Genomic DNA, 25,079 nt, shown 5'->3' on the forward strand with positions numbered 1-25,079 from the left:
AAGGCAGGAGCATGTTTCCTCAATGGCAGTGGCAGAGCATATGCCCACGCTGCCCAGGACGGGCGCACTCCCAAGGGGGATAAGGAGCGGAGGGTGCCCTCCCAGGCGCAGGATAGCCGCTCAGGTGCATGGAGCAGTGCTCACACCCTGCAGCCAGGGTGGAGTGAGTCACCCATGGCAGACATTCGGCGCGCCACTCGCCCATGACTCCCAAGCCTCCCCCAGCTGTCAAAACAAAGAGGGAAGGGGGAATGCCTCTGGCAAAGCGGCGCAGCTTCCCTCTTCCCCCGACGGCTCGGGGTAGGCTTGGGAGTTGTGGGTGGGTGGCGCGCCAAATGTCACCCCCCTCAGTGAAGACACCCGGGCGGACCACACCCACTGCACCCCCTTCCTCCGCCCCTGCTCAATGGGCTATAGTTCTGATTTTCTCCAGGAAGCCCCTCCTCGCCTCCTTCCCCAGTTCTCTCAACTTCTTTGCTAGTTGGTCAACCTTTTCCTTCTCCCGCATTCATCTCCTTGCCTTGCCTTGGAACCCTCTGTTTTTCTCTCACTCCTGAGCTTTGCCCCTCTCTAGCTCTGTTACAGTTACAATAAAAGAGTTGAGTTCTCCATTGCTGAGATGAGGAAAGGAAAAAACTCCACAGACAAAAGTTTTGGTCCTGAACTTACCATTGTTTTTTATCAAGATTATACATGCAAGCCTCATCTCACCAGTGAAAATGCCCACAATCCCTAAAAAGACATATTGGAGCGGCATCAGGCACTATCTCTACACCCATATCGCCTTGCCACACCACACCCCCAAGGGCTAACCAGCAGTAGTAAACATAAGTGAAAACTTGACCCAACTATGATAATATAGGGCTGGTGAATTTCATGCCAGCCACTGCGGTTATACAAAAAGCCCCAAAGAACGGCAAAAAAGCATAAAATGTGACTAGAGGTTGTTTAATATTAGAAAGATTAAAACACACAACATAGTTGTAAAACACTCAGATAGTGGGGAAACCCACACCTAAATCTTTCTAATACTATACCCTTGACCACACGAAAGCTTAGAAACAAGCTAGGATTAGATACCCTACTAAGCTAAGACCTGAACATTGATAAGCCACAAGACAATGCTTTCCATCAGAGAACCACAAGTGAAAAACTTGAAACTCAAAGAGCTTGGTGGTATCCCATATCGACCTAGAGCCCGTCCTAAAACTGATACCCCTCATTCCACCCAACCCTCCCTAGCACCACATCAGCCTATGTACTGCCATCGTCAGTCATGAGTAGACACAACAGCCCCACCGCTAATATGTTAGGTCAAGGTGTAGCAAATGTGAGGAAAGGGATTGGCTACATTTTTTATTATAAAAAACACAAAAAGCACTCTGAAGCCCTGCATGAAGGCGAATTTAGTAGTAAAATAGATAAGTGTCTATTTTAACAACACTCTGGGATGAGCACACAACGCCTGTCACCCTCCTCAATTAAACCCAAACTCAACCTCTATAAACAAATAACAGTCAAACAGAGGAGGTAAGTCGTAACATGGTAAGCGCACCGGAAGGTGTGCTTGGACTAACGAAAAGTAGCTTATTTAAAGCACCCGGCTTACAACTAGGAGATGCCACACCACTATGACCGTTTTGTGCTCCCAAAACCCCAACTAAACCCCTACAAACTATTTAAAGCACTACTCAGAAAAAGGAAGGATTTCCATGACCATGACTCCTGATCTTATTTTTTTACTTCAGCTCCAAATTCTTCTGTTGATTTCCTAAGTAAGCCATCATAAGCAGCTTCCTTCTGGGAGCCCTCATGGGCTGCTGGGCTACTTTAGTTCCATGTTCCATTCTTTAGGACTAACACTAATTGAACAATTTGCATGCACATTCCCTGTAATATAAGACAATAAAGTAGCACATGGATCTGATCACAATTATTCACAAACATGTATAGTGCTACCTCGAGTTATGTACTTAATCCATTCTGGAGGTCCGTTCATAACCGGAAACCACTCGCAACACGAGGCGCACTTCCTCTAATGGCGCCTCCTGCTGCTGCCATGCCACCGGAGTGCGACTTCCGCTCGCATCCTGGGGCAAAGGTTGCAACAAGGAGCATCTACCTCTGGGTTAGCGGAGCGCGTAACCCGGAGAATTCGTAAGGGGGACAGTACGTAACACGAGGTATCACTTACATGCATCACTGAATTGAGAGCTGAATCAAATCCTGTGGTTGGTGCACACCCTAATAGACGTTACAGTACTAAGAAAGTATTGCTTGCCTTCTTAGCTGTCTGTGTGTACACTCGGCACAAAAAACCTGTAGATGTTATGTATGTGACTAATCCATGCAAAGGGAGACAGGAAGGAAGAAAAAAAGAGTTTAGGTGTGTGAGAGAATGACTCATCATGTCTCTTTCTTATTACTGTGAACAACTATGTATCTGAACTCATCTAACAGTGCTGCTATAGTATGCACAAATTACTTTGCTGTGAGACACGAGTTATTCTAATCTTATTATACAGCAACCTAGACATTCAGTAACTTAGGTGGAATCTATACACAGATTAAAAAAACTTGTTAATATAAAAATGCTGTTTAAAAAAAGTTTTGAAAAATATATTGAATTTGCTCACTGTCGCCATCTAGTGTCACATTTGTATATTGTACTTTACAACACACTTAAAACATTTTATTTGCAGCTGTATAGCTGAGTCCGTAGACATTTAGCTAGAGCTTCTTCCACTGTATTAAAAAGCGAAAGTTAAATGATTCTCTTCAGACTGCCCTCTGATGAGTGGTAGCTTTCCCCAGGTTTGATTAGGAATTGGCCATGAACTCTTTCTGAACCAGGCACAAACTTTGGAGGAGTCTGGATCTATTCAGCTGGAATTTGGGTTTGGGATGGTGAACCACTGAGTTTATTCTGAGACCTGCCATTATCAGCAATATTACATCTTTTATCAGGTCTATAATGTGCCTCTGTTGAATTGCACAGTACTGAAAAAAACCCCCACGAATTTCCCATTGAAGATGGCAAATACTTGTGTGTGTAAAGAGTTGTCCTCAGGGGCGCTGAATTCCCCCCCCCCCACATTGGGGGGGCAGCCATGTGATGCATCATCACTCTCCCTCATTCCAGCTGCCACCTGGCTCCTGGAGTGGAGGCTGGTGCTGGGGCGTGCAGAGGGTGCCTGGCAGCAGCAGGGGTGGCAGCCCCCTCAATATTGGGGTGCTGCCCCCTGCCTAAAAATATTGGGGGAGCTCCCTCTGCCCCCTATACCCAGTGCCCCTGGTAGTCCTTTAGATTCCAGTCAGGAGTTAGACATTAGACAAGAGAAACAAGACAGACTGTGGAAAGGAAAAGGAGAGAAGGAAGAGGCTGTGAGGCTATGTGCCAGGGGAGCCAAGAGGCAAGCATCAGGAACTGACAGAACCATCCTCCCTATAGAAAGCCAGTGTAAGCTACAGCTATTTCAAACTCCACGCAGGAAGATTTTGACTTATACAGTGGTACCTCAGGTTACAGACACTTCAGGTTGCAGACTCTGCTAACCCAGAAATAGTACCTCGGGTTAAGAACTTTGCTTCAGGATGAGAACAGAAATCGTGCTCTGGCGGCGCAGTGGCAGCGGGAGGCCCCATTAGCTAAAGTGGTGCTTCAGGTTAAGAACAGTTTCAGGTTAAGAATGGACCTCCAGAACGAATTAAGTTCTTAACTTGAGGTACCACTGTACTACCTTTTTTTTGCCAGTCTTTTTCTGCCAGGTTGCCAGGTCACATGACCAAATTGAAAGGGGTTTGAATTAAGCATCTCCCCTTGCCCTGCTCCCATTCCACCCCCGAAATGCCCCCTTTTAGTGACCTCTGGTCTGGATGAGGCCCTTAAGCCAACAGAGCACCAGCTCAGCCCAAGTTCTGAACAGAATGGGACACACCTCCTCTTGTCCCGCTGCTCTCCCCTGGGCAAAACCATTATTTACCACTCAGATCAAATGGCAAAGCGGTTTCTCCCGGATGGACACTTGTTCTGATAGATCACTATAGAGCAGGTTTTCCCCTGGGGAGGAGTGGGGCGAGGGGAAAAGCGCTCGGACCCATCCATGCTTTCTAGGCATGACACAAACAGAAGTATGGACAAGCCCTTACTTCTAGGTAGACATGCATAGGGTTGTGCTGTAAATTTGACACTGCGTGAATCCAAATGATTTGCAGCAAATATTTAACATGAAGCACTTGAAAAAGAAGTGCTGCTACTTTACAGAAGGCAAATATGCTAAGGAAGTGGCTATTTAACTGTCACATAAAATAAGCAACAAGGCCACAACACATGAGTTGTATCTTGTTTTTAAAAGCGTTATTTTTAATAGCTTTTGTGAAGTAGTATTAGCTTACAGCAAGGAGAGCTGAACAGCTTTCCAACTGCTCTGGGTACATTAACTGTTTTTTTCAGTGACTGCAACAGAGTGCTACACTTGCTTTTGAAGTTTTAATTATTATTTTTAATAAAGACTTATAAATAATACAAGAATCATGATGGTAATAATATTTTACCTCTTGCCTTTTATCTCAGCCTTTCTCATCTTTATTCTGAATGCTCTTTTCCCCATTCTGTACAAAATTCCTTTTTGCTAATCCCTTTTGGGTTTTATTTGCAGCTCTTTCCTTTATCTGCATGCTTCCCTCCCCTGCTGAATAGTCTGTCCCCCACAAAACTCTCCTTTCTCGCTTCCCCCCTCCCTGTGCTGCTCATTTTCTTCTGTTTGCCACTTTGTCACTTTTTATATTTTAATATCAAAAAAACTCTTCAGTTACCTCCCATTTCTAATCATTTCTTACTTCAATTAAGATTAGCATGACAATGATCTGGAAGTTGATTGTAAAGAGCTTGTAAAGATTGACAGAGCAGGATTACTGTTTCAGCAACTATAATTAGGTTTTGTGGGGGATCTGACTTAGAACGGAAAGAGGCAATGGTTTTTGCAGTGTGTTGATGATAATATAATAGGAGATCATTGCCTGCTCATTCGATGACTGTATCTGATATACTTCTTGGTTTGGATCCAGGCCTGGAGGGCCACAAACAGAAAGGTTTCTCTTGCTTATGGGAGGACCTGGGATCCCAAGGATGCTTCCGGCTGGAGAAAGGACTGAGGAGCAACTTTTGCTAATTCCGTCTTCCCCCTGCAGCATCACTGCTCATGCTGTTTCAAAGGGTTCCCCAGCCTTCCAGAGCAACTTTTCAAGGAACACAACATGCCCCCTTCCTCCCTTGCAATGGGATGGCTCTGTTCTGCTTCCACAGTTGGAGGCAGCTTCTGACTGCCAGTTGCAGGAAACCACAGGTGGCCTCTTGTGCTCAAATCCAACATGCATGAAGGGGTTAATGCCATAGAGTCCCACCAGGCTTAGCTAGGTCACTCCCCCTCACCTTGGGAGGAAGGTAATCAAAATTATTGTTCATCCTCAGCCTACCTGGAGGGGGTGTGAGCTGGTTGCGCAAAGCTCTAACAAGCCACACTCGAATTCTTGTATCAACTTCACCACTTTGGAACTAAGCCAAGTTTTACTGCCCGTGCAACTTTTTGTGAATGCTGTGTGGAAAAACACATGAATCTGACTTTCGGAGAGTTTTTAAGTAAACCATTTAAAACTTGCCAAACGTTTGAACTTTTTATATGCTAGGGGAAGAGGGGAACTTTGGAAGGAACCTAGAAGGGCATATTTTAAAGGTCTAACAGTCTATATTTCCATGCTTTACCTTGCTGAATATTTTGTGATTTTAAATCTCTGCTGGAGTGCTTGTTTCTATAGTTGCAGTTCTCTCTGATGCCTTGTGGGTGGAAATCCAGAGCTGTATGTAGATATCTGAGACCACAAATGGCTGGAGGTCATGATCCCACCCATGACCTACCCAACCCCAGGTTCTCTCTACCTGAACTTCATGAGCTTCAGTCATGTTTGCAAAGGGGCCTAGACATATATAAACAAACAGCCATAGGCATCACTTGGATGTGCACATGGAATGCACTATGTTTGCTACCCATGTTTTTAAGCTTCAGCCACAAATATTTCTCTAAGTGGGATGGAAATTAATTAATTAATTAATTAATTAATAATGATAATAATAATAATAATAATAATATATTATTATTATTATTATTATTATTATTATTATTATTATTATTATTATTATTATTATTATTATTTACCCCGCCCATCTGGCTGGGTTTCCCCAGCCACTCTGGGTGGCTCCCAACAGATTAAAAACAGAATAAAACATCAAATATTTAAATCTTCCCTAAACAGGGCTGCCTTCAGATTTCTTAGAAGTCAGATAGTTGTTTATTTCCTTGACATTTGAGGGAAGGCGTTCCACAGGGCAGAAGCAGGCTCCTCCCTCTCTGTATACTGAATGTTCATATTTGCACAAAAACTGTAGATGTAAGCATGGAGGCGCCATATTTACATACATGACACACCCCTCCCTGTACGCAACCATTTCAGGCGAGTGAAGGTCGAGGGAGCTGCTGCTGTGACTGTCATTCCCTCCTCCATGCGCAAAACCCCTTTGAATTCCTTGTTCTTCTCTGTAACATGATTGAGGGTACCATCTGTTTCTTTTCTTTTCTAAAAAGAATATTACACTTACAAAGGGAAATAATGCAGCCTACAGTTCAAAAGGATGTTGAGCTCTTCAGGTAACAATCACTGAGGAAATGAGAAATACATCTGCACAAACGTTAAACACTCATTTTTAGATGAGTAAGGTATCTGCCAACATTAAAACAAGGTGAAAGTGGAAAGCATTTGTTGACAGGTGCTATAGTTTGAACTGTTTTTCTGAAATACATTTCTTGAGTATTGACCCCATCTTATTTCCAGCTTTTGCCTGGTTTCCTTATTATCTGCTTCACCAATGCTTGCATGTTAGACATGTCAGTTGAGTTCCTTCATTGGGGAGGATTCCTCTCCCCCTTTTCCAACAGCAATGTCTAGTGTGGTGGCAAAACACATGTAAACCAATAACTTAGTCCCAACCCTCAGCCTTCAGCAACAGCTGCCGGCATGTGATCCCAGCTCACTCAAATGAGTTTCACAGAGCACTCATGAAGGAAAACATAGTGGGTGGCACCAGGAACAATCAGGCCTTGACTAGGTTTCCTGAACTGGGGGGTGGGATGCAGATCCTAACTTCAAGGAGAAGTTAATGATCCTTCCTTACCAAACTGTTCCTTTGCAGTCAAACTGTTATTTTCTCTCACCGATTGATCTAGCCATCCCACCCCTTGATTTACATTTCTTGAGGTGCTCTGCCTTGAACACCAGCTGCTCATGTCATTAGTTCCCTCTCTGGTGGAGGCTGCACAAAGTCAAATGAGTGCAAGTTTGGTTTCCAGGCAGGCAGTCGCCAAGTCTGGCGAACCATGGAATGGCTCCCACTCCCTTTGTTACTTCTTATAAACAAGTTATGTTGTCTTCCAGTGTCCAAATTTGCCATAATCAGTTACTTTTACTTTTTTAAAAAAATATATATTTTTTATTAAATATTTTCTTGAATTACAAAAGAACATGCAATGTCTTTTTTCTTTTCTTTTTAGTTCATAGAGTCTCTTAGTTCCGTTCAGTGTAAGACCATGTTTTATCTAGTATAGGGGTTGAAGTGGAACAGATGGGGGAAGGAGAGAGTAGGGGGAGAGAGTAGGGGGGTTAACTTGCATACTATTTTTCCGGTATGTGTGTGAGGTTTTGTGTCAGTTACAATTTGACCATATAGTTAGTGATTTTTTGCAAGTAATAACTGTACATTTCATGAGTTACTACTAAAACTTTTTTTAAAAAGGAGTTTTTTTCAGTCAGGATTTCTGTGCTCTTAATTCAGCTAGTAACTGGGAATTCATAATGTGTCCAAAACAAAAAAAAGGCAGTTAGTTATACTGCAATCAAATAGTACCTCCTGGCTGTTGTGATTTTGCAGACATTATTTCAAGCATATACCAGAAAGATTGTGCAATTAAAATGGATTAAAGCACTCTGTCAGCTTAACACAGCAAATCCATTTGTAAAAATGAGTCAACGTCCTGCAAGCAAATCAGGATCAGTGCTTACTGTCTTATAACTGAACAAATCAGAGTGAATACTCAATATGGACCGGACATATTCTGACCTCCACTTAGGTTTTCTGGAAGCAACTCAGTATTTCTCAAATCCAAGGAAATATATTATTTTTGTCTCTTCAAATTTGTCACTGTGCCCTTTGAATTGACACCCCTTTCTTCCCATCTAATACAAGGCCTAATGCAGACAGGAACTAGTAATTTTTATTATTAAATGTGTGTTCCATGTTCCATGTTTTCCGTTATCCTTTTTTTACCTCTTAACTGGCACTATGTCTGGCAAGAGTTGACCTACCATTGTGTGCTAGTTTAGGCCAGGGTTGCCATAAGTATGGTTTTCCCTGGACACACCCTCTATTTCAGGGCTAAAATGGTCATCCAGGCGGATTTTTTACATTAGGCAAATGTCTGGAGGGTGGGTTTTTTTTGGCCTTTCACCGCCCCAATTTTGCATGCAGCACCTGCCCGGGCTCCTCGTTGGCAATCCGGTGGCACGGGGCCCTCTCCGATGGGGCAGCTTCCACAGTGAGGTGCTGCTAGAGACTGCTGCCCCAGCCAGGCTGCCGCGCTGCAAAGGTGGCGAGAGGCAGCTTGTCTTCTTCTGCCTTGCTCTCCTTCGACGGCTGCGATGGCCCATCTCGCTCAGACCCAAGGAGCAGGAGCTGCTTGACTTCACCAGCTGGTTTGGCAGCTCCTGACCCCTCGCTGCCACCGCTGACCCCTCGAGGGAGCTCGCTCGCACGTAAGCGGGAGAGGAAGCCCTGTGGGACAGAGCGGGACTTACTTTGCAGGAAAGCTGCCCAGGAGGGGGTCGTAAGTGGCCAGCGTTTCTTCATTGACTTGGAGAGTTGGAAGGGGTTCCGAGGGTCATCTAGTTCAAACCCCTGCAATGTAGGAAGTTGGCAAATGTGTCCTTTTTTTGCTCTTCAAAATATGACAACCCAGCTAGTGGCAGGATACAAAATTTATGCTACTGGTGAATAAGTTGCATGGTCTGCTCACTAGGAGCCACCAGGGGTTGGAAATAAATGGGTGGGAATCAGCTAATGAGCCCTGCTTGAAAAAGCCCACATAAGGACTTCTACTTATGCAGTGGGGTTCCCCCCCTCCAAGTCCCCTGAAATTGGCTCTGTGGGGGTCAACGAAACTCCCAGGACAGCATGTGGGGACCAGTGGCGTAGCGTGGGTTGTCAGCACCCGGGGCAAGGCAAGTAATTTGCGCCCCCTAACCCGTGGATTTGCGCCCCCTAACCCTAACCCCCAGATGTTGTGCCCGGTGCGGCCGGCACCCCCTGCACCCCCCACGCTACGCCACTGGTGGGGACAGGAGGGGGGGATTGTTCAATCTTGAAAGCTGAAATGCTTCAGCTCAAGGCACTATTAGAAGATTTGCGGGATTCCTCCCCAAAATGTCCATCTTGATGAGTGTTTTGCTCATTATGGGAATTGAACTTCAAAGTGAAGAGGAAATATGACGATAAATGTTATTAAAGGGTATAGATAGCACTGGCCATTATAATAAATAACTAGATAGGATGTTGCTTAGCTGCATGAGGGACATGAAAACTATGCACCTCCAGAATACGTCCTGCTACCCTGCAGAGCCAGGTGTCATGGCCTTTGAAGGCGCTCGACCTCACGACGAAAGGGAGAAATGTGCTAAGAGGAAGGCATATTTGGCAAACCCTCACCATGTTCAACTCCTGCCCAGAAAATTATGTGGAAGGACGTGTGGATCCAGAATTGGTCTCCACAGTCACTTACGGACTCACTGTTAAAATCATGTTCATGGAAGGCGATCTTACTTGGCTACAAGTGATCGCTAAAGAAGACCACAAACCAGTTATTCTAGCATTACTACTATTGCCTCTACTATTTTCTGAGTTGTTTCTGTGGGGCTTGGAACAATTTTGGCCCATCTAATTACCGTATTTTTCGCTCTATAAGACATACTTTTTCCCTCCTAAAAGGTAAGGGGAAATGTGTGTGCATCTTATGGAGTGAATGTAGCTGCGTTGCTTTCGCTGAAGCCAGAACAGCAAGCTGTTCTGGCTTCAGGGATAACTGCGCAAAGCCTCTTCAACAACATTTGGTTCAGAATATTTTTTTCTTGTTTTCCTCCTCTAAAGACTAGGTGTGTCTTTTGGTCGGGTGCATCTTATAGAGCGAAAAATACGGTAAGTAGACTGAGGAGATCCTGACGCTGCTGGTTTAGCGCATCAGACGTTTGTATGCATTCATCTTTCTGGATTGTCCACATAGAGAGACAGGCACATAGATCTTGCTGCGGAGATATGGGAACTCATCCCTGAATATTCTGAACACCCATGGAAAGAAGCAATGCCACACACACAAATTTGCTTTTACATGAAAATAACATTTGAAGCCACTCCCAGAAGTTTTGTTGGCAAGGCTTCAGACTGTATTTTTATCTATATCTTTATATTTTTTCTAAACAATGTTATATGATGGTAGGCCTTATGGAAAGCTGGAAGGACAGAAGCAAGTATAATGTCACTTTTATTATATTGCCTGCTAATATATATATATATATATATATATATATATATATATATATATATATATATAAATAACAAACAACAATTAATGTGCCCACTGTTGTCACATTATTCATTCCCCATATAGTACTATATTTTGATTACATTTCGCATTTCATCTGTGGATTTTTTTATCATAATTTAAAGTCTTAATAACATCATTCTCTTTGCTATTGTTCATTCTCACATCTGAAATAACATGCATTTTTATGGCTTGTTTTTGTATACTTTAGGTTAGGCAATGAATCAGATTCTATAAAAGCATTATGAAAAAATGGCAAGGCAATCATATAAAATAGATAAGGGAATAGAGAAAAATATGAGCCAGAAAATTTGTACACCAATACAGAATACAAAATGATGGTGGGTTTGATAGGGTTATTTTTACAAGCTAGGAAAGTGCTCAGACCTGACAAGTAGAAAGGTATAAAGAAACCTTAAGTGGGACATGCGAGTGTAAAGCAAAGTAGTTCTTGCTTGCCTACACTTCTAAAACCTAATTATGTTTTGGTTTTAGATTTTCATGGATTCTTGAATGCCATTGTAAATATGTTAAGTGACAACGATTGTTCCAAGTCAGGAGTCATTGTAAATTACAGTCACTGTAAAATCTCACTTTCAATTTATTTAGGAAAATCCGCTCTGTATGTCTTCAATAGCAGCAACAGAAACTCTAAGGTGAGAACAGAGCAAATAAATATTTTTGCTTCTGTAGCTCCAGCTGCCATTACTCATTAGCAATGCAGTTGCATCAGTGTGTGGGATACTTAAGAGATCTAAATTAGCTGCCCAATGTTTGTGAGTCAAGGCCTCGCTCCCTGTTTGTGATGGAATAAGCCACATGGACACAAGTATTTTAGGTTAATGGGCTAAAAAGGCCACAATTTTATTGGTTAACAGAATGTGAGTGATATTGGCACTGGAGCCGAACAGACTATACTTGGCTCTTGCCCACTCCGCACACGAGGGTCAACAAGCGCTAGGGGGAGCTTGTTGGTGCAAATCAACTGGAAGCTTTCCCCTAGAGTCACCGGGGGTCAAGCCATGGCCCTAGCCACCACCTGGGCATCGGACAGGAACCACGACCACCGGATTCCTTTAAAGGAATCCCCTTCAAGTGGAGGGGTAGGTGATGGCCACAACCTCATTTTCCAATGGCTAACCGCCAAACCTTACTAAGTTCTGGCGATTTGCTATGAGGTAGGTGAAAAACCAAGTGACTGGTGCCAATCTGCCAAGTGGAAAAATTTCCTACCAGGCCCCTTGAACAGGCGATAAGGTCAGGTGCTGAAGCAAAACCTAGAGGGTGGGCGGGTGATCCGAGGAACCGGAACAAAACAAGGAAGAGCTCATGGGCCCGCAGCCATTTAAATGTGGCTAAACCACGCCCCCCCAGCCAGCCGCATTGGTTGGGGGGCGTGGCTTAGCCGCATTTAAAGGGATTGGCTGGCTAGGGGCATGACGCGGGCCCAGGACTCTAGTGACGCAGGGGGGCGGCCACGCCCCCTCCAAGCACGGGAAATGATTCCTGCTCACAACCCCTCCCCTCTAGGAAGAGGAGAAGCACAAAAAGAGATATGGGACCTTCAGTCTTAAGGACTGGATGACTGGTATGCTAGCATTTGGCAAATTGCCCTCCTTGAAAAGATATATCTGTAGCATGCTCTATAGCATGAGTTTATTTCTTATACAATATTGAGGTGTGCAGTTTCTCAGAATCACTGGTACATTCAAATGTCTGGCTCATCTAAGACTTTATCTAAGACCTTTATCCTAAAAAAAAATAATGGTGAATAAAGGTGAGGAATACTTTTATTTTTACATCTTTTTGTTTTCTGTAGGAAATCTATTTCATTATTCCTTTGGAGCTGTGCTTATGTACTTTTGTCCTTACAGGCGGTGATGTTCTACGGTTTACATTTGTTCTTTTTGATTTTTTTCCCTTCTTGTTATGTTTGCACTTTTTATTTTTGGGTTACCAGATCCAACACAGGCAGATTTTTGTGCCCTTAATAGTTACAGAGAAGAGAGAGTTCCAGCTTCTATCATCGTGAGGGGAAGGAGGTAGCCCCCCCCCGTCAGCTGATACCCCCTGGCCCTGGTCACTTGCCCAACCTGTTGGTCTTTTTCTCCAGTTGCAGCCTGGATGGAGAGCTCTTGGCACTATTTAGCAGCCCTCATAGAACGCTGGATGTCCTGTGCAGCAAACATTCCAGATGTCTCAACTTTGGTGATGGTCGGTTGCTGGCACTGCTCTCTGGGATGGCTGAGTTTCCTGCTCCCCGGATATCTGAAACCTATTCTGGCAGAATCCTGGCTCCTGATCTGCCTGAATTCTGGAACGCTGTTTTTCTTATTAGAGACCCGAGTAATTGTTTGTCCATCTGGAGACTAGTGGTATTCTAATGAGTTGGGTTCTGATGCTGACCAGACCTGTGAGTTATTATGGAGCTATGGCAACGCTCAGGTCTACATGGAGCCAGCTATTTGAAACAGGGCATGAAATGAAGAAAATCAATGTCCATGTACACAACCAGCTTTTAAGAAACCAGCACAGGGCTTAAAAGGGTTTGTAGGATTCTCCCCTTTGCATATCTCTGGAGAAGCACTAAATGGGTTTCTGTGCTGTGTGACAAGGTAGAGAGAAGGGGGGGTACATAGGCGCCGACTCCATGGGGCTTGAGGGGGCTCGAGCCCCCTCAAAAATTTTTTTGGGGGGGCTCAGCCCCCCCAATAATCTCGGGCGCCCTTCCAGCAGAGCGCCGCCGCCGTCCCCCGCCTCCTCCCCACCTGCTCCTTCGCCAGCCAGCCAGCCAGCCGCGCGCCCTAATGGCGGGGGCTCCTGCCTTGCTGCTTCGCAGCACCACCGCCACTGCCAAGGCACTGCCGGAAATCCCGCGAGAACAGGGGAATCCCGACTGGCCACACCTCCCAGCCAGCCAATCGGCTGGCTGGGGGGCATGGCTTGCCCTATTTAGGGCCGGAGCCACTTTATTTGCATATTCATGAGCTTATTTATTATTCATGAGCTTTCCCGCCCCCCCCCCCAATATTTTTTATAAGTCCGCGTCCCTGGGGGGGTATACTTACTCTGGGCCAAGGAGGGCTAATTTGGCCAGGGGCCCCCACCAGGGTTCACCTGCTTTTTTGTTTGAGATTATAACTTTACTCTAACAAGACTCCTCAGACAAGCTCTGCATGGGCCTGAGAGAAGGGTTGGCAGAAGTGATCTGGGGGAGGCCAGCCAGTTAAATAAAGTTGTATTTTTACTTCTAACCAAAGCGCTCACAAAAGATCGAGCTAATTCTCTAACATCAACAAGCATAGCACCCAAACATAAATGACAAAATACGCCTCAGAGGGAATATAATGGACAAAGAAGTCAGCAGTTAGACAGAATATATAAGACAATGACTATGTGAGTGAATGGAAACAGGAACACAGCAAACTGCCTTATACTGAGTCATCAAGTCCATTGGTCCATCAAGTTCAGTCCTATCTGCACTGACCAAGGATTCAGGCACGATTCTCTCCTGGCTCCACCTGGCAATGCTGAGGGTTGAACATGGGCTTACCACTGAGCCACAGCCCTTCGCACTTTAATTGGTCTGGCCCAATGGAAGGGACAAACTGGGCCACCACCTGAGACTCTCACACCTGTCTGAAGATGTACCAATGTCCTGGGGAGAGATATTGATGTGATGCACGTATTCCTCTTGTTCACAGCCATGGCCTGCAGATCAATCTTGTAATATATCTAACAGAAACAGATAACATAAGACAAACCATCCAGGTATCTAATGACCAAGCATAGATTGACCACAGCACTAAAGCACACTCGAGGCCTATTATAGAAAGGGCAGTAGAGAATATGCATTTTGGCCACACCGACAGATGGTCAGGAGCTGGAATTCCAGCATATCTGCCATCAAGGAATTGCTTGGAGTTGTACAACTTGACTTTTCATAGGAGGAGAAAGGTCTGTTCAGGAGACAGATGCCTGCTGAGTGAGGTCTATTTTATAAAGTTGCTATCAGCTGGAAAAGAGTGTAGTTTAAATAGATCTGTCTTACAGATCTGGAAACTATGTCAAAGCCTATCTTTGTGACTGATTTAGCAATCTACAGTTCAACAACTACATATCCACAGTCTGATAGTCTGATCTCATGTTTTAAGCCAACTGTAAGCAGCTATTTTCTCCATAAATCTGAAGCTTGAAAGAGAATTTTCAAGTAAAGGATGTCATCATAACTAAAAACAAAGAAGCACTTTATGCACTTTGGTCTTACCAGATGAGAGTCCTACTTCTGCCCTCAGTTCAGTATTGGATAGTTCTTCTGGGGGAACCTGTCTCACAGCGTCAGGTACAATAGTCTCCTGATCTCCAGCAGCAGACTAAGAGCCCTGGAATTGGTTCATGTCTATGATTCTGTGTCTGGATTGTTGCTGGAATCAGGGGTCATGATTAAGATCCATTTGAGCTTAAAGTCTTGGGACCATGTTATCTGTATATCATAAACCACATGCTTTGCAATTTAAATCTGAATAAGGAAATACATTTACATCCTTTATTTCTTTAGCTATAATGTGGGGAGGTGGATCAAACTGGACTGACCCAAGACAGATTGTTACTTGATGTGAAAGACGAGACGGTGTCCTTCCCCCATTCCACACACAGAAGCCAAAAAGAGGGACAGCTGAATCTTCCCTCAGCCCCAGCAACAGCGTTGGAACTTCCACTTCACCTGGTGAGTTTAGAGTACCCCAACAGTGGGGAACAGCAGGCAGGGGTCCCTGAGGCCCAAACAATGTTTTGCATACCCCATTTTCATCAAAATGTTAGAGGGTGTGGTTTTGATGCTTGGATGCTGGTGTCCCACCTGTGCCCCATGTTCAGTTTGTGGCTTTGAACAAACTATTTGACTTCAGCACTCTTTTTGCAAAAGTACCCAAGGGGCAAGGGGCCAGCGATTGACTGTTGGGGCAAAAAATTGAAGTGGCAGCATCATGTGAAGATGCACAAGGGCTCATCAGGGTGTTGGTGCGGGATGTGTATGTGTGAGTCCTGAGTGAGATGGGATGGGACCTTCATCAAGGTGTCTGGTGGGAAGTGGGAGTCACTGAGCAGGGTGGCTGTATCTGCAGAGTGGGCGGCGAGGCCTTAGTGGGGGTGGTGTCTAGGGGCTGGTTCATATCCCGATTTGCATCACTGGGATGTGGGAGGGCATGTTATGCTAACTAGGATATCTGCTGCAGCTTCCAACATCTGCCTTAGCATTGCATTGAGAAGATCAACAAACTGCGGTAATTGCTTGGCGTCCACTGCGTCTCACTAGGGCCTTATTCAACAAGAATATGAACATAGCCTATGGTGACCATTAGAGAATGTGGCCGTATATACAGGGCTGGAGAACAGTGCTTTGTTTTGCTTTTACACTGCACGATGTATTAGTAGATCTACAATCCTGCTGTGAGCATAAAGAAGTGCTGCTGAATGCTCCCAAATGCCTATTAGTGCACTTTAGTTTCGTGCACCATCTCTTGCTGCTTGCTGAGATTTCTCATCAGTCCAAATGATCCTAGATTCTGCATAGATAATATACTGATGGAATATACTTTACATTCTACTAGAGGCCAGAAGCCCAAACTTACTCTGGTGACTCAGGGGACAATTCTAAACAAAGTAGGAAGGAAGGCAGCTGCTGAAGCAAGTGGGAATCTCATCAAACTTGACTTGGATCTTAAGAAAAGCTTAAGTCAGTTCATGGTAAGAAATTACCTGCCCCCCTCCTTTGCCCAGCGGCCCCTACCCACCCCAGACTTTGCACCCCACTTTGTTCAGAAGGGTCCCCAACCTTTTGAAGCAGGTGCTGCTTGGTGCGAACTTTAGTAAGTTAACTTATATTTGAGTCAACACCCATGTGGCAATCGTATTATTGTTATCAAAGCCATAACAAAAAGCCATTTCAGGAAAGTGTCTGCCTCTTGCTTGGACTTTTATCTAGTGTAGAAGTCAAGCAGAAACTCCAAGTTCGGTTTCCCAGGCATCATCCCACCCGCTTCTCACATGGGTGTCTGGGGGAGGTGTACACACAAAAAACCAAGTGTCTCTTGGAGTCCCCAAATCTGCCCTTGAAGTGATCATGAGCATGAGGAATGTCAAACATTTCCACAAACAAATTTTATTTCCTCTGCCCTTGGGAAATAGGTATGATTTGAAATACTTGGCATGGCATGAGGTAAAAAATAACACAACTGCACAAAGTAACAACTGCAATTTTGACTGATCCATTCAGTGATGCCTATGATTTCTTGTCTCCTACAACTACATAGGCTCCAACAAATAGATTGTGTTCCTCACCAAACTAAAACACACACAGACACAAAGAGCTCACAAACTTTTGCATTCTGCATTTGGAATCTGTTCTCTGGTACTTCAGAGAGGTTCCCTATATTGAATTTGAGAAAGTCTCTGTACGTCATTTTCTCCTACCTTCAAAATATTTTTGAATTTTAAGATTTTATTAATTCTAGAAGATAAAAGAAGAGAATCTTGTACAGCAGGGAAAAGGCATGTACTTCATGACAAAAAGATTTGGTCACATTTGACAATGCAAGCTTCATTAACTAATGATTTTGATAACTTCACAGATTATGTTTTCATATTTATTCTTGGAAGAACAAAGAGTTCATTTTGAAAAAAGATGATGTTGTGATCAATAGTTGCCTCACATTAGCAGCCAATTGTGCCACTTGCTCTCCTGTCAATTAAACTGTCTGTTCAAGTGATTATCTTATTCTTAGACCTCCATTATATTCTTTATCACATTCAGTTGTATAAATAAGATTCACAGTGATCATGTATGATGGAGCCAACCTGCCTTGCATTGCCAAGACCTGGGTGGGTTGGCTAGGCAGAGTAGCTTTGACTCTGTTTCACCCGACAGGGTATTCAGTGCAGCACCAGGGGCCATGATAGAAGGTCTGGCAACAGACCTTCACCTTGGCTTAACATCTTGGGTTAGGCTATGAGGGCGTGTACCTGGTGTTGGACCCAAGAGACAAAATAAGGGTGCTGTTGGTCTGCTGCCCTTCCTGTTGCCCAATGGACTTCCTGATCAAACTGACTGAGCTGGTCTCAGATGTGGTGTTGGAAAATCCCAAGATACTGGTCCTGGGGGATTTCAACATCCAGGCAGGACCAGCTTAGGACTTCAGATGCTCCGTGGCAACCATGGGGCTGTCTCAGTTTGTCATTATCAGAACATACTCTCAATTCAACCTCTGTCTTAGGGTGTGTTAGTTCTGCTCTTCCCAGAACTTTAGCACCCGCTAACTGATGCAGATCACTATCAAATGGTAGGACTGGCTCTTTGCATTCCATTCTCTGTCTCCAGCTCCAGCCCCCAGCTCCAGAGACTAACTTCAGGGCCCCTAAGTTGAAGAACTTAATTTCCAGACTTGGCTGCCTATGGTGATGAGGAAACCCCGTATCTACTGAAAAACATTTTCTTCTTGACTTCTCCATGTTCTTGGACTGTACCATGCCACTGAAACGTGGTAGTGTGCTGTGGCTCAGCTTAGCCATTGAAATGCAGCTACAGTGGCCTTGGAAATATGTCCTAGTTACCTCTGATCTGTCCTACACATGACATTGGGAAACCCCGTATTTGCAGGATGAAAAGTCCTCCTCATTCCACACGGCATGTGATGTTTTTGAACAGTTCAGTAAATTGTCCTTGAGTTTCCAGCTTCCCACATGTACAGCACTAGTTGTTCTCTATGCAGACATGCACACACAATTGTGTGAATTAATTTTGCAGTCGGAAGCATTGTAGGCTTAGACCTTGCCTTCCAAAAGTTGAGGGGTGAGAAAACAGCTAGCATACAGCTCCAAAACAATTTTAGGTTATGCCCAGCTAACGATCCCCAAAGCAAACAAAACCTACTGACAAAGTTTGTTGTGCATTTTTCAAATGAGCACAGTTATTATTCTGTCTCTGCAGTTCATTCCCAGGGCAACACATAACTATGCTTTATCACAGACAGGAAAGTTATACTATTCAAAAGCTCAGTTAATGAGTTTAAGAAGTGATTATAAGCTACCACAATTCTCGATGCACTGTGCTCTACAGTAATAATCCAAATTGCCTGTGACTTATGATTATATTTGGCAACAACTCCGAGCTCCCACTCTAGTGTGAAATTAACACCACAGACTGTAGCAATGGTATTTATTGAGCACAAGGGAGTAGATTATGGCCTCATAAATTCAGAGGCAACCTCTGCTATTACTTAATTAGAATCAGAATCTCTGCATTAAGTTCACAACTGCACTTGGCAGGGCTCCTGTAGTCAGGAAACTGTCGGGATATTCAGGATACAATTTAGAACCCCCAAACTTTTGATAGGCAAATTCACAATTAACTATGAGAAACGGAGCTAGAACTTGGGTGGACTAGTCTATGCTTAGCCTAGAGAGCATTCTGAAATCTTGGTTTGGATCCCTGCTTACATCACAAACAACATGGTTACTTCTTCCCCTATACTCCTCACAGCAAAGCTCTCTTTTACCTGATCTGTTCTGTGCAACCAACTAAACTACTGTAATTGGAAAGGGTATTGGATAAAGTGGCAAAAAATGGCTAAAATGTGGTTTAAAGCATACTCTGACAGTGTGGAAAGGTCCTAAACTAAATATGTATGAGCTAATTTAATATTTTTCTTTTAAAAAAATATTTTTTATTAGCAAATTTAACAAAAAAGAAAGAAAAAATAAGGGGGGAAGCTGTGGGGGGGGGAAAATAATAATATAAAAGTGAGAAATATTTGATTTCTGTTTGAATCCAAGGCTGCGGTTATGGGAGAAACAACACCCTTTTGGGGTGTGGATTCTGTGACCCCCCTCAATCGTAGAGGCTTAAATTGTAAATAAACCATATAGGCACCAGAGTCTCAACTGTGCCTCATTCTCCAAGGAAACACAAAACCTGGGTCAGTGCCTGGAACCCCTGGAATCCCACAGCGCTCAGAGATTGAGGTGCTGTGCAACACCATTGTGCTGATTGTCTTTAGTTGCCGTTTCTGCCCCTGATCTCTGGCAAGCTAGGGACAAAGGTTAGAGTTGTTTCCTAGTTCTGCTGGATCTCTCAGCGGCCTTTGATACAATCGACCATAACATCCTTCTGGACCGTCTAGAGGGGCTGGGAGCTGGGGGCACTGTTATACAGTGGTTTCACTCCTTCCTTCTGGGCCGTGTTCAGAAAGTGGTGGTGGGGGATGAGTGTTCAGACCCCTGGGCCCTCACTTGTGGGGTGCCTCAGGGTTCTGTCCTCTCCCCCATGCTTTTCAACATCTACATGAAGCCGCTGGGAGAGATCATCAGGGGGGTTGGGCTGGGTGTCCATCAATATGCAGATGATACCCAGCTCTACCTCTCTTTCAAATAAGAACCAGTGAAGGCGGTGAAGGTCCTGTGTGAGTGTCTGGAAGCGGTTGGAGGATGGATGGCGGCTAACGGATTGAGTTTGAATCCTGACAAGACAGAAGTACTGTTTTGGGGGGACAGAGGGCGGGCTGGTGTGGAGGACTCTCTGGTCATGAATGGGGTAACTGTGCCCCTGAAGGACCAGGTGCACAGCCTGGGAGTCATTTTGGACTCACAGCTGTCCAGAGAGGCACAGGTCAATTCTGTGTCCAGAGCAGCTGTTTACCTGCTCCATCTGGTACGCAGACCGAGACCCTATCTGTCCACAGACTGTCTCGCCAGAGTGGTGCATGCTCTAGTTATCTCTTCCTTGGACTACTGCAATGCACTTTGAAGGTGACCCAGAAACTACAACTAATCCAGAATGCGGCAGCTAGACTGGTGACTTGGGGGCGGCCGGCGAGACCACATAACACCGGTCTTGAAAGACCTACATTGGGTCCCAGTACGTTTCTGAGCACAATTCAAAGTGCTGGTGTTGACCTTTAAAGCCCTAAATGGCCTCGGCCCTGTATACCTGAAGGAGCGTCTCCACCCCCATCGTTCAGCCCGGACACTGAGATCCAGCGCTGAGGGCCTTCTGGCGGTTTCCTCATTGCGAGAAACAAAGCTACAGGGAACCAGGCAGAGGGCCTTCTCGGTAGTGGCGCCCGCCCTGTGGAATGCCCTCCCATCAGATGTCAAAGCAATAAATAACTACCTGACATTCAGAAGACATCTCAAGGCAGCCCTGTTCAGGGTAGTTTTTAATCTGTGATATTTTAGTGTATTTTTGGTTTCTATGGAAGCCGCCCAGAGTGGCTGAGGAAACCCAGCCAGATGGGCGGGGTACAAATAATATTATTATTTTGGTGAGCAGTTGAGCTGAGGACTAGCTGGTGAAGCAAGGCCTGCACAGAAAGTGTGCACTCTCTCAGGAGCAATTCAAGGAATTGTTTAGGGCAGTGCCAGCTGCAGTACCTAGTCACTACCAGGCAGCTGCCAGGCCCAGGCACCCTCGCAGGCCACACCAGCGCTGACAACCCCGAATGTGTGCCCTCTCCTCCTGCAGTTGCCCTTTTGCCTTCCTAGCACGTTTTATTTATGTACAGAGGTGCTTTTATCTTAGGCTGGTCTATGACCGTAATAAAGATTTGGATTGGACTAAATGGAATGGTGATATTCCATAATGCATGCAACATCTCTCTATTTTTTGTCTGTTTTAGTATTTCAACTATTGTATGTTTTCAAATATATATGGTTGTGAAATTTCCTTGATTTTGTTGTTTTATCTTTTCGTAAACTGCTTTGAAGGGTTTTTGTTTTTTTTACAATCAAGAGGTGTATAATTTTTTACAAAATAATCATAAATAGCTTCACAAAAAAGTACTTCATTTACAGTACCGGAAAAAGGAAGCAACGTTTGTAAGGGATTGATGTGGCAGCAATTATTATTGTAGAACAGATGGGCTTGGGAAACACTCATCCCCCCATCCTAATTTGCATTTCAAAGGCAAGTGGAAGAGAAAGCCTGTTGGGTGGAGACTGAGCAGATCTGGGTTCAAAATCCTACTCATCTATGAAGCGCACTGGGTGACTTTGTGCCAGACACCATCTCTCAGCCTAAACTAGGATGAGGATCCGTGCACACCGCTCTGAGAGCCTTGGCAGAAGGATGGGAAATACATGTACAGTAATTAATAAACTATGATAAATGTGTATTCATTGAAGTTAGCCCACACTGTGGGACAAATATGACATTTGAAAGCCTAGTAGCCTACTACATTTAGTTGGAACCAACTCCTATTTATTTCAGTGCCTTTTACACATAACAAGTAAGTATGCATTGCATTAAAGCTTTAGAAACAAGGCAGAAATAATCTGTGACACATCTGTAGTAAAAATAGTTCATGGGAAAAAGGTAACCAATTTCCCCTCTACGCACACAGATACACTCACTTTCAGCACAATCTACGGAGGGGATTCCTGAGGTGTGACAAATATTCCTGTTTGGTCCATAAACCATTGCTTTGCTTTGCAAATTACAAACCAGTTTTAAGATCCTTGTAAATCTTTGCTTAAGCAATGAGCAGGCTTTCACTTCCCCTCATCCAAATGATATACTTGTTTGCTCTTAAAAATGTCAGACTGACTTTGAATTGACCCTATGCTTTATACCTCAGTGGAGATCCAAGAAGAGATATTTATAATACTTGTGGACATCCATATTACACCAGTGGGAGTTTTCGTCATCAGCAGATAAATGGCAGAAACATGGTTAGGCTAAAACATGGCAGATATATGCAATAGGCAGATGGAATCTGATTTATCCAGCAGCCTCTTTTGTACTTCAATGCACCTTCTCCTGAGCAAGCAGCATGGCATTATTTTCTATAGCGCACACATTTATATAGAGAGAGGAATGGTGTTGGGGAGAGAATGCGCATAATATAGTGCCACTTGAATAAAAGAAGTTTAAATCACAAATGTTATTTCCTGGCTCCTATAAGCACATTATATTTTCTTGGAAGCTTTCAAAAATGTCTACTGCACTCAATGCCCAAAGGAAAGCAAGTAACAAGATTATTATTCATTATTATGATCACCACAGAGAATTTGCATTCTTGTGATGCACTTCATATAAACAGAAGGAGGGAAGGATACAAATTTGCTTTGAAGAGGCTGCAAATGCAAACAAGAGAAGATACAACATTAATCTGGGGAACAAGGAAGAACACAGACTGTGACTACCACAACGTAAACATCCCAGCGACTAGAAATGACTTAGTAAGTCTAGCGCAGCAGCTTGCTCTCTCATGGCCAACCAGGTGCCTGTGGGGTCTATGAAAAATGCTGCTTTGGGGGGCCGACCGTCTGCTTTCCGGCAGAGGCCTCCCTCCTGCCTTGGTCTTTGGGTCATCCTGCCCCCCATTTCCTTCCTTCCTTCTCTAGCAGACTTCCTGCTTGCCCAGCCATAGGCTCTGCCTGGGAAGTTGCTCTGCCTGGGAAGTTGCTCACTATTTTACAGTGTCTCGGAGCAATGCTATGTTGTCTGCTCTGGGTCACTGTGGAAAATGCAAAATGGTGTTTGGTTTTTCATGGCTGCAACCACGTAAGTCCACAAACTCATACTCTCAGTTACAGCAGACCAGCATAAGATAAAAACACATAAACATGTAAGCCAAGCTTCAGTTTTGTGGATGTAAGGTCAATTTTATTGTATATAGTCAAAGGCTTCCTGAAACAGCCTTCCTGGATGGCTGAAGGGAGATCCTAGCAATGAGCCAGAGTGAAAGCTCTTTGATGTTTTGGTGTTTCAAGATTAGTTAAAGATGCCATTGCGGCAGTGAGGTACCTACTGGTTTCACTGGTAATGAGATTTGGTGACCTGGCTAGATGTGACTGACTTTCTATATCAACCACAGGCTGTTTAATGGTTTCTTTTGCCTTTTCACTTTTCCTTTCCTTTTCATTTCACTTTTAATTTGTATACCGTCTTTCTATCTTACAATACCCAAGGCGGTTTACAAGCTGAAGAAACAAAGAATGTACACCTTATAACAATCTAATCCAATACAAAAATGTGATAATAAAACAAAAGTAACTTATCTCAAATAAAGTAATATTCAACAATCCATCAGAATAGTATAGAATAATATTAAATATCAGCATATAAAAATTAAACAGAAATCCACTCTTAACAATTATAATAAATAATTTCTAAACTATCAATAAAAACAACGGCAAGTCACAGTGCATAAAATACAATACAAATTGAGAAGCAGAGACTGGAGGGAGGAGGGGTAAGGCAGCTGGAAGAAGGTCCTTCCTGAGGAAGTCTCTCTTTTCATAGCCCATGACGCACAGGGGTAAGACCTAGAGTTAACGTTTTGTCTACCACTGCTCGTATCCATGTTGTTTGAAAGTTGTCCTTTATCATTAGGGGGGGGCAAGGCCATGTCAGTAAAAGGATAGTTTAAGCCAGAAATTAAGTGTGGCCATCCACACCCTAGCCTCTGCTCTTACAAAACCTGTCTCAAGACATATCTGAGACATATTTTGGCACTTAAAAAGGAACTTTTAGGAACTTAGATTGCAGTAGTTCCAGTGATATGAGATTAGCGAAGGGGCCTAGTTGGGCACCATATAAAAGCTGTGTGATGGACTTGGCTTCAAACAGTTTACGAGCTGCAGATATATAACGTCCACCTTTGGTCCTAAGATATTTACGTGTGGCAGTTGCACATCTCTGTGCATTCTCAGCAGCATAGTCCTCACGGGCGGATCATCACCAAGTAATTGCCTGTGTGGGCAGAAATGTCCCTGATGAGGAACCAACATATTGCTACCAGAAATTTAAAGGGATGTTTGGGCTAGGGATTCAAGAAAGACTTCAAGACACATGGACAATGAGGAACCTGTGAAAACTCTGTGAAAACACATTTCTCAATTAAAAAAAATTAGTGCTATGAAAGACTTTCAGTTATGAGTGAGACTAAATGTTGCTGTTGTGCCTGCAGAACAGCTTTTGATCTAGTAGAGGTGTCAACTACCAGGAGAGGAGGCCATTTTCTCCAGTTCCCTTCCCCATGAAGCCCCTGTGCCACTTTCCTTGCTATTCTGGAGGCTCCCCCCACCCAAATCCTCTGGAACAGATTTGGATGAGGGGGCACAGGTTGCTGTAGTGGGAAGGGAGAATTGGGGGGGGGGATTGCCTGTCTCCATCTTACTTTAGCAGATACTTCTGCAAGGTCAAAAGCAGATCAGCAACACCAGATTCTATCCATTGTAATATGTAAGGTGTTAAGAGCCATTCAAGAATCTGCAAGCGCCTACAGTACCGGCCTCAGCAAATTTCAGCACACAGTAGCACAGCCATGATGAACCACAATGGATAATAAGGATGGGGAAGTTCTTCTCTGCACCACTCTGTGCAAG

This window comes from Podarcis vaucheri (genome assembly GCF_965113315.1).
Source record: "Podarcis vaucheri genome assembly, chromosome: 11".
NCBI classification, from domain to species: domain Eukaryota; kingdom Metazoa; phylum Chordata; class Lepidosauria; order Squamata; family Lacertidae; genus Podarcis; species Podarcis vaucheri.